We start from the raw sequence: 10,127 nt of genomic DNA on the forward strand, positions 1-10,127 counted from the left end.
ACAATATAAAAAGAATACAACCAACATATCCAAGGGTGTCAATATCAAACGGGTCAGTGTAAAATGAATGTAGAGCAAATAGAACATTAAAAAAATCTCTCCCGGCTTTCAAAACATCAAGGTCGTATCTTCCCCTTACCACACTCGACAAGCTGCAGACGGTAATATCACCAAGTTTCAAGACTGTGACGTCAGGCACAACACATTCACCCTCCGACCACTTTACAAGCGACAGTCCACATAATTTACGAGCTCAGCTGGGCCGCAGGCTAAAAAATCTCGCCTCTCAAAAACACCGTACGTAATCTGACTGCTAAAGCACTCTTTTAAATACACCTGGGCTATCCGCCCTCATCTCAATATCACCAGCACTATAATAAATCTTACTTCCGCCTCCCATGGGCTCAACCTTGATAATACAAAAACACAAATCACGAAATGATAGTCACATAACCATATTAAGGCATCTCCAATACATCAAATACACTCTCTAACTGTGCTGGGCTTTCTCATATCAATACATACAGTCAGCTGTCTGCATAATGCTCATATCTCTCAAATATTCGGACTCGCTCGCCCTGTCATTGAAGCTAGGTGGATTACGGGTTATATCCTGGTCACAACTATACACATCTACGTCTGCAGAAACAAATGCCTGAACGCGACACAATAAAAAATGCCTGCCTGTTAGACTAACCTACTATGACCAAGGGAGTTCGACCTGACCCATAAAGACAACACGTACGCTAATATAATACTTTCAAAGGAAATATAAACACGCCAACAAGAAATCTACAAACAATCATCTACCCTAATGTACGGGGTTCGAGCTTGAGGCCTAGCTCTATATTACTAAGAATTTTTCCTACCATAACTAATCTGTTGACTGACGGCCCCCCTATGCCTATCTAAATTTAAATGACATGCTTGAAACAGAATTGGAAAGCTCTGACCTTATGTTATTGATGACATGACGGAACGGCCCTCCCTGTGGACCACTGAATTTACCACATCATGACAGACTGCGACGCTTGCAGCAGATACTGTTCACCACTTGGAGACATTCTTTCTTGCGTGACTCCTTCGTACAGCTCCCTAGTTGGATAGAAGATGTCCCCTTCGACGTCGCGCTGATCAGGTGCTCCCAACGTTCCTGGATCGATGCCCGTTGTCGTGTTGGCTTCAGCTCCGGTTGTGGCTTCCTCGCAATGATGATGTCAAAACTCGTTCTGACTTGATGCTGGGGTAGTTCCTCGCAGATACAGTAGTACCAGTAGTATGCGCAGCTCGAAGACAAAGCGTTGTTCTCACTACCAACACGCAGTATGACGACTCGTTCAAGCAGCCTTCCGGTCAAAGAATGAGCTTGATATGCCAGGCGGCCTCACTTTTATAATCCAGTTTAGCGTAACCACGCCGCTTGATCGCGTGCAGGATACGCGCGCCCGCGACTCGAAGTTTCCCGCACAAAGTACGTCGCGTACTCTATTTAACGAGTCCATTTATGATTGCAGCCCTAATGCATATCAAAATTAAGCAGAAATTATGCAGGTTGCAATTCTTGCATCAAATCCAATGCAACGCTTCCGTAACCAAAGATATTAATTTAATTCTTTCTTCCCTCCTAATGTAAGTTTTGCCGGGATCTTCATTAAGAGGCTTGGCTTGGGACATAACTCCCTTTAATGAGGTTCTGGAGATTTCTCATAACGACGCTCCAGCTCTCTTCACACAAGAACGCGTCTTCTGGACTCTTTTATGAAATATGCTATAAGACAATGACTTCGTGGGTGGTCTCATGTAATCCCAATCTCAATACTGTAATCGATACTCTTAGTCCATGAACAGTATGGTTCAATACGAACACACAACCGCCCGATTTTTCGTCGCTTGCTCTACCAATTGAGCTATGGTGGCCTAGACCATCTTTGTTCTGATTGAAAGGATCTGATCTGCAGGTCTGGCACTGCTGCTAGCACACTGTAGAGTGCGTTTAAGTCGCCTGTTGTGCGGCCTGTCACTGAATATTGAATTGTCGCGAACGCATTGTAATCGAAACAGACTTTCAACGTATTAGGTCCTGTTACGTACATGTAGCACGTGTTGGAGAGATGTTAAGTACAGAACAAAAATGGCCAGCCGGACAACAGTGGGTTCCGAACCCACAACCTCCCGATTTCGCGTCGGTTGCTCTACCAATTCAGTTATGGTGGCCTAGGCCATCTTTGTTCTGTGAGAAAGGATCTGATCTGCAGTTCTGGCACTGCTGCTAGCAAACTGTAGAGAGCGTTTAAATCGCCCCTTGTGGGGCATGTCAAAGACTATTGAATTTTCACAACCGCATTGTAATCGAAACACACTTTCAACGTATTAGGTCGTGTTACGTACATGTAGTACGTCTTGAAGAGATGTTAAGTACAGAACACAAATGGCCAGCCTGACGCCAGTGGGATCCGAACCCACGACCTCCCGATTTCGCGTCGGTTGCTCTACCAATAGAGCTATGGTGGCCTAGGCCATCTTTGGTATGAGCTACAGTTCTGGCACTGCTGCTAGCACACTGTAGAGTGCGCTTAAGTCACCCGTTGTGGGGCATGTCAATGAATACTGAATTTTCACGACCGCGTTGTAATTGAAACAGACTTTCAACGTATTAGGTCGTGTTACGAACATGTAGTACGTGTTGAAGGGATGTTAAGTACAGAACAAAAATGGCCAGCCGGACACCAGTGGGATACGAACACAGAACCGCCCGATTTTGCGTCGGTTGCTCTACCAATTGAGCTATGGTGGCCTAGGCCATCTTTGGTCTGAGCTACAGTTCTGGCACTGCTGCTAGCACACTGTAGAGTTTGCTTAAGTCAGCCGTTGTGGGGCATGTCAATGAATACTGAATTTTCACGACCGCATTGTACTTGAAACAGACTTTCAACGTATTAGGTCGTGTTACGTACACGTAGTACGTGTTGAAGAGATGTTAAGTACAGGACAAAAATGGCCAGCCGGACACCAGTGGGATCCGAACCCACAACGTCCCGATTTCGCGTCGGTTGCTCTACCAATTGAGCTATGGTGTCCTAGGCCATCTTTGTTCTGTTTGAAAGGATTCGAGCTACAGGTCAAGCACTGGTGCTAGCACACTGTAGAGTGCGTTTAAGTCGCCCGATGTGAGGCATGTCAATGAATACTGAATTTTCACGACCGCATATTAATCGCAACAGACTTTCAACGTATTAGGTCGCGTTACGTACATGTATTACATGTTGAAGGGATGTTAGGTACAGAACAAAAATAGCCAGCTGGACACGAGTGAGATCCGAACCCACAACCTCCCGATTTCGCGTTGGTTCCTCTACCAATTGAGCTATGGTGGCCTAGGCCTTCTTCGTTCTGTTTGAAAGGATCTGAGCTTCAGGTCGGGCACTGCTGCTAGCACACTGTAGAGAGCGTTTAAGTCGCCCGTTCAATCAATCAATCAATCAATCAATCAATCAATCAATCAATCAATCAATCAATCAATCAATCAATCAATACTGATCTGCATTTAGGGCCGTCGCCCAGGTGGCAGATTCCCTTCTGTTGCTTTCCTACCCTTTTCCGAAATGATTTCAAAGGAATTGTTAATTTATTGAACATCTCCCTTGGTAAGTTATTCCAATCCCTAACTCCCCTTCCTATAAATGAATATTTGCCCCAGTTTGTCCTCTTGAATTCCAACTTTATCTTCATATTGTGATCTTTCCTACTTTTATAAACGCCATTCAAACTTATTCGTCTACTAATGTCATTCCACGCCATATCTCCGCTGACAGCTCGGAACATACCACTTAGTCGAGCAGCTCTTCTTCTTTCTCTCAATTCTTCCCAACCCAAACATTGCAACATTTTTGTAACGCTACTCTTTTGTCGGAAATCACTCAGAACAAATCGAGCTGCTTTTCTGTGGATTTTTTCCAGTTCTTGAATCAGGTAATCCTGCTGAGGTTCCCATACACTGGAACCATACTCTAGTTGGGGTCTTACCAGAGACTTATATGCACTCTCCTTTACATCCTTACTACAACCCCTAAACACCCTCATAACCATGTGCAGAGATCTGTACCCTTTATTTACAATCCCATTTACGTGATTACCCCAGTGAAGATCTTTCCTTATATTAACACCTAGATACGTACAATGATCCCCAAAAGGAACTTTCACCCCATCAACGCAGTAATTAAAACTGAGAGGACTTTTCCTATTTGTGAAACTCACAACCTGACTTTTAGGCCCGTTTATCAACATACCATTGCCTGCTGTCCATCTCACAACATTTTCGAGGTCACGTTGCAGTTGCTCACAATCTTGTAACTTATTTATCACTCTATAGAGAATAACATCATCCGCAAAAAGCCTTACCTCGGATTCCACTCCTTTACTCATATCATTTATATATATAAGAAAACATAAAGGTCCGATAACACTGCCCTGAGGAACTCCCCTCTCAACTATTACAGGGTCAGACAAAGCTTCATCTACTCTAACTCTCTGAGATCTATTTTCTAGAAATATAGCAACCCATTCAGTCACTCTTTTGTCTAGTCCAATTGCACTCATTTTTGCCAGTAGTTTCCCATGATCTACCCTATCAAATGCTTTAGACAGGTCAATCGCGATACAGTCGATTTGACCTCCAGAATCCATAATATCTGCTATATCTTGCTGGAATCCTACAAGTTGAGCTTCAGTGGAATAATCTTTCCTAAAACCGAATTGCCTTCTATCGAACCAGTTTTTAATTTCACAAACATGTCTAATGTAATCAGAAATAATGCCTTCCCAAAGCTTACATACAATGCATGTCAAACTTACTGGCCTGTAATTTTCAGCTTTGTGTCTATCACCCTTTCCTTTATACACAGGGCTACTATAGCAACTCTCCATTCATCTGGTATAGCTCCTTCAACCAAACAATAATCAAATAAGTACTTCAGATATGGTACTATATCCCAACCCATTGTCTTTAGTATATCCCCAGAAATCTGATCAATTCCAGCCGCTTTTCTAGTTTTCAACTTTTGTATCCTTTTGTAAATGTCATTGTTATCATATGTAAATTTTATTACTTCTTTGGCCTTAGTATCCTCCTCTGTCTCGACCTTATCCTTGTAACCAACAATCTTTACATACTGCTGACTGAATACTTCTGCCTTTTGAAGATCCTCACATACACACTCCCCTTGTTCATTAATTATTCCTGGAATGTCCTTCTTGGAACCATACCTATACATACCCTTCCATTTTTCACTAAAATTTGTATGACTGCCAATTATGCTTGCCATCATGTTATCCTTAGCTGCCTTCTTTGCTAGATTCAATTTTCTAGTAAGTTCCTTCAATTTCTCCTTACTTCCACAGCCATTTCTAACTCTATTTCTTTCCAGTCTGCACCTCCTTCTTAGTCTCTTTATTTCTCTATTATAATAAGGCGGGTCCCTACCATTCCTTACCACCCTTAAAGGTACAAACCTGTTTTCGCATTCCTCAACAATTTCTTTAAACCCATCCCAGAGTCTGTTTACATTTTTATTTACCGTTTTCCACCGATCATAGTTTCTTTTTAGAAACTGCCTCATGCCTGCTTTATCAGCCATATGGTACTGCCTAACAGGCCTACTTTTAAGACCTTCCTTTCTATCACATTTATTTTTAACTACCACAAAAACAGCTTCGTGATCACAAATACCATGTATTGCTTCAGTTTCCCTATAGAGCTCAACTGGTTTTATCAGCACGACATCCAGGATATTTTTCCCTCTGGTTGGTTCCATCACTTTCTGAATCAGCTGACCTTCCCATATTAACTTATTTGCCATTTGTTGGTCATGCTTCCTGTCGTTCGCATTTCCATCCCAATTTACACCTGGCAAATTCAGATCTCCCGCTACAATCACATTTCATTCCATGTCGTTTCCCACATAGCTGACTATCCTATCAAATAATTCCGAATCCGCATCAGTGCTACCCTTTCCCGATCTGTACACTCCAAATATATCAAGTTGCCTATTATCTTTAGAAATGAGCCTTACACCTAGAATTTCAAGTGTCTCATGTTTAACTTTTTCGTAGCTTACAAATTCCTCTTTCACCAGAATGAACACTCCCCCGCCCGCAATTCCTATCCTATCTCTACGATACACACTCCAGTGCCTTGAGAAAATTTCTGCATCCATTATATCATTTCTCAGCCATGATTCAACTCCTATTACAATATCTGGTAAATATATATCTATTAAATTACTTAATTCTATTCCTTTCTTTACAATACTTCTACAGTTCAACACTAACAATTTTATGTCATCCCTAGTTGATTTCCAGTTCCCTGTTCCCTTATCACCGCTCCCTAGGCCATCCCGTTTCCCTGAATGTACCTCCCTATTACCCTTCCAAACAAATTTCCTAACTTATACATACCACTGCGGTTTTAATGAAGGCCATCCGAGCGAAGATCCCTACCTCCTACCCATCCATTAGGATCAAGAAATTTCACTCCCAGTTTCCCACATACCCACTCCATAGTCTCATTTCAATCCCCAATCACCCTCCAGTCAGTATCCGTCCTACACAGTTGAAGGGCATGTCAATGAACATTGAATTTTCACGACCGCATTGTAATCGACACAGACTTTCAACGTATTAGGTCGTGTTACGTATAGGTAGTACGTGTTGAAGGGATGTTAAGTACAAAACAAAAATGGACAGCCGGACAACAGTGGGATCCGAAACACAACCGCGAGATTTTGCGTCAGTTGCTCCATCAGTTGAGCTATGGTGGCCTAGGCAATCTTTGTTCTGTTTGAAAGGATCTCAGCTACAGCTATAGCGCTGCTGCTAGCACACTGCACAGTGCGTTTAATTCGCCCGTTGTGGGCATGTCCATGAATATTGAATTTTCACTAGCGCATTGTAATCGAACCAGATTTTCAACGTATTAGGTCGTGTTACGTATAGGTAGTACGTGTTGAAGGGATGTTAAGTACAGAACAAAAATGGCCAGCCGGACACCAGTGGGATACGAACACCCAACCGCCCGATTTTGCGATGGTTGCTCTACCAATTTAGCTAAGGTGGCCTAATCCATTTTTGTTCTGTTTGAAAGGATCTGAGCTACAGGTGTGGCACTGCTGCTAGCACACTGTAGAGGGCGTTTAAGTCACCCGTTGTGGGGGATGTCAATGAACATTGAATTTTCACGACCGCATTGTAATCGACACAGACTTTCAACGTATTAGATCGTGTTCCGTACATGTAGTATGCGTTGAAGAGATGTTAAGCACAGAACAATAATGGCCACCCGGACACCAGTGGGATCCGAACCCACAACCTCCCGATTTCGCGTCGGTTGCTCTACCAATTGAGCTATGGTGGCCTAGGCCATCTTTGTTCTGTTTGAAAGGATTTGAGCTACAGGTCTGGCACTGCTGCTAGCACACAGTAGAGTGTGTTTAAGTCGCCCGTTGTGGGGCATGTCAATGAATATTGAATTTTCACGACCGTATTGCAATAGAAACAGACTTTCAACGCTCTAAGTCGTGTTACGTACATGAAGTACGTGTTGAAGTGATGTTAAGTACAGAACGAAAATTGCCACCCGGACACCAGTGGAATCCGAACCCACAACCTCCCGAATTCGCGTCGGTTGCTTCACCAATTGAGCTTTGGTGGCCTACGGCATCTTTGTTCTGTATGAAAGGATCTGAGCTACAGGTCTGGCACTGCTGCTAGCATAGTGTAGAGTGCGTTTAAGTTGCCCGTTGTGGGGCATCAATGAATATTGAATTTTCACGACCGCATATTAATCGAAACAAACTTTCAACGTATTAGATCGTGTTACGTACATGTTGAAGTGATGTTAAGTACAGAACAAAAATGGCCAGCCGGACACCAGTGGGGTCCGAACCCACAACCTCCCGATTTCGCGTCGGTTGCTCCACCAATTGAGCTTTGGTGGCCTACGGCATCTTTGTTCTGTTTGAATGGATCTGAGCTACAGGTCTGGCACTGCTGCTAGCAAAGTGTAGAGTGCGTTTAAGTCGCCCGTTTTGGATCATGTCAATGAATATTGAATTTTCACGACCGCATTGTAATCGAAACAGACTTTCAACGCATTACGTCGTGTTACATACATGTAGTACGTGTTGAAGAGATGTTAAGTACAGAACGAAAATTGCCACCCGGACACCAGTGGGATCCGAACCCACAACCTCCCGAATTCGCGTCGGTTGCTCTACCAATTGAGCTATGGTGCCCTAGGCCACCTCTTTCAATGGATCTGAGCTACAGGTCTGGCACTGCTGCTAGCACACTGTAGAGTGCACTTAAGTCGACCGTTGTGGGGCATGTCAGTGAATATTGAATTTTCACGACAGTATTGTAATCGAAACAGACTTTCAACGCATTAGGTCGTGTTATTTACATGTAGTACGTGTTGAAGAGGTGTTAAGTACAGAACGAAAATTGCCACCCGGACACCAGTGGGATCCGAACCCACAACCGCCCGATTTCGCGTCGGTTGCTCTACCAATTGAGCTATGGAGGCCGAGGCCAACTTGGTTCTGTTTGAAATGATCTGGTCCACACATCTGGCACTGCTGCTAGCACACTGTAGAGTGCGTTAAAGTCGACCGTTGTGGGGCATGTCCATGAATACTGAATTTTCACGACCGCATTGCAATCGAAACAGACTTTCAACGTATTAGGTCGTGTTACGTACAAGTAGTACGTTTTGAAGAGATGTTAAGTACAAAACAAAAATGGCCAGCCGGACACCAGTGGGATACGGACCCACAACCGCCCGATTTTGCGTCGGTTGCTCTACAAATTGAGCTATGATGGCCTAGGCCATCTTTGTTCTGTTTGAAAAGATCTGAGCTACAGGTCTGGCACGGCTGCTATCACACTGCAGAGTACGCTTATGTCACCCGTCGTGAGGCATGTCAATAAATATTTAAATTTTCACGACCGCATAGTAATCGAAACAGTCTTTCAACGTATTCGGTCGTGTTACGTACGAGTAGTACGTGCTGAAGAGGTGTTAAGTACAGAACAAAAATGGCCAGCCGGACACCAGTGGGATACGAACCCACAACCGCCCGATTTTGCGTCCGTTGCTCTACCAATTGAGCTATGGTGGCCTAGGCCAACTTTGTTCTGTTTGAAAGGATCTGAGCTACAGTTCTGGCACTGCTGCTAGCACACTGTAGAGTGCGTTAAAATCGCTAGTTGTGGGGCATGTCAATGAATACAGAAATTTCACGACCGCATTGTAACCGAAACAGACTTTCAACGCATTAGGTCGTGTTACGTACATGTAGAACGTGGTGAAGAGATGCTAAGCACACAACAAAAATGGCCAGCCGGACACCAGTGGGATCCGAACCCACAACCGCCCTTTTTCGCGTCGAAGTCTTGAAGTTTGAAAGATAGCGTGAAGGCTTCTTCCTTTTATCTTGTAGGCCGTATTTATCTGTAAGTAGAAACTTAGTGTGTGAGAAGTTGCGTCTACTAGGTTTTAAGTTAGAGGTAAAAGAGTGTGCGTTGTACTTACAATGGATGTTGACACTGTTGTGCATACACGGCAGCACGGCGAGTACTGTAGCATTTTTGTCTAGAGCTGCTGCTAGTGGCTGCTGAGGGGAAGTTTGAAGGGGTAGAAGGTGCGGCTGCTGGGAGAGTGAGACCTGAGTGGCGGGTATCTCTTGGCGTTCTTTTGTGTGTATCGGGTGTTGCTTCTTAACTCTTTTTAGGTAATTATTTTTTAAGAGGGGGATGACTGCATCAAAAAGGATGTTGGTTTTTTCTGTGATTTCGTTCAAATTAAAATTTGGGTTGACATATTGATCTAGGTTTTATAAAATTCTTCCATTATATTGAGTAAGGGGCTCTTGGGGTTAGTACTTAGTATTTGCATGTCATTTTCAATATTTGTAAATTTGTGTTTGTCATCTTCGATATGTTGTCCTGTGGTTGAAAAATGACTGTTTTATTGCATTCATATGCTCATTGTATCGTATCTGGATGTTCCTCCCAGTACGTCCAATGTAACTGGCTTCACAGTCGTTGCACCTCATGCGATAGACTCCTGAGTG

The 10,127-nt window shown here is 43.5% G+C and overlaps 1 non-coding gene across 1 annotated transcript; it reads right to left on the reverse strand.

The window, feature by feature from the left end:
- Nucleotides 1-8,215: 8,215 nt before the first annotated feature.
- TRNAS-CGA (transfer RNA serine (anticodon CGA)) lies at nucleotides 8,216-8,288 on the reverse strand. The gene has a single exon. It is a non-coding gene; the product is annotated as a tRNA-Ser (tRNA).
- Nucleotides 8,289-10,127: the final 1,839 nt, after the last annotated feature.

The sequence above is a fragment of the Anabrus simplex genome, chromosome 7 (genome assembly GCF_040414725.1).
Source record: "Anabrus simplex isolate iqAnaSimp1 chromosome 7, ASM4041472v1, whole genome shotgun sequence".
In the NCBI taxonomy this organism is placed as follows: Eukaryota; Metazoa; Arthropoda; class Insecta; order Orthoptera; family Tettigoniidae; genus Anabrus; species Anabrus simplex.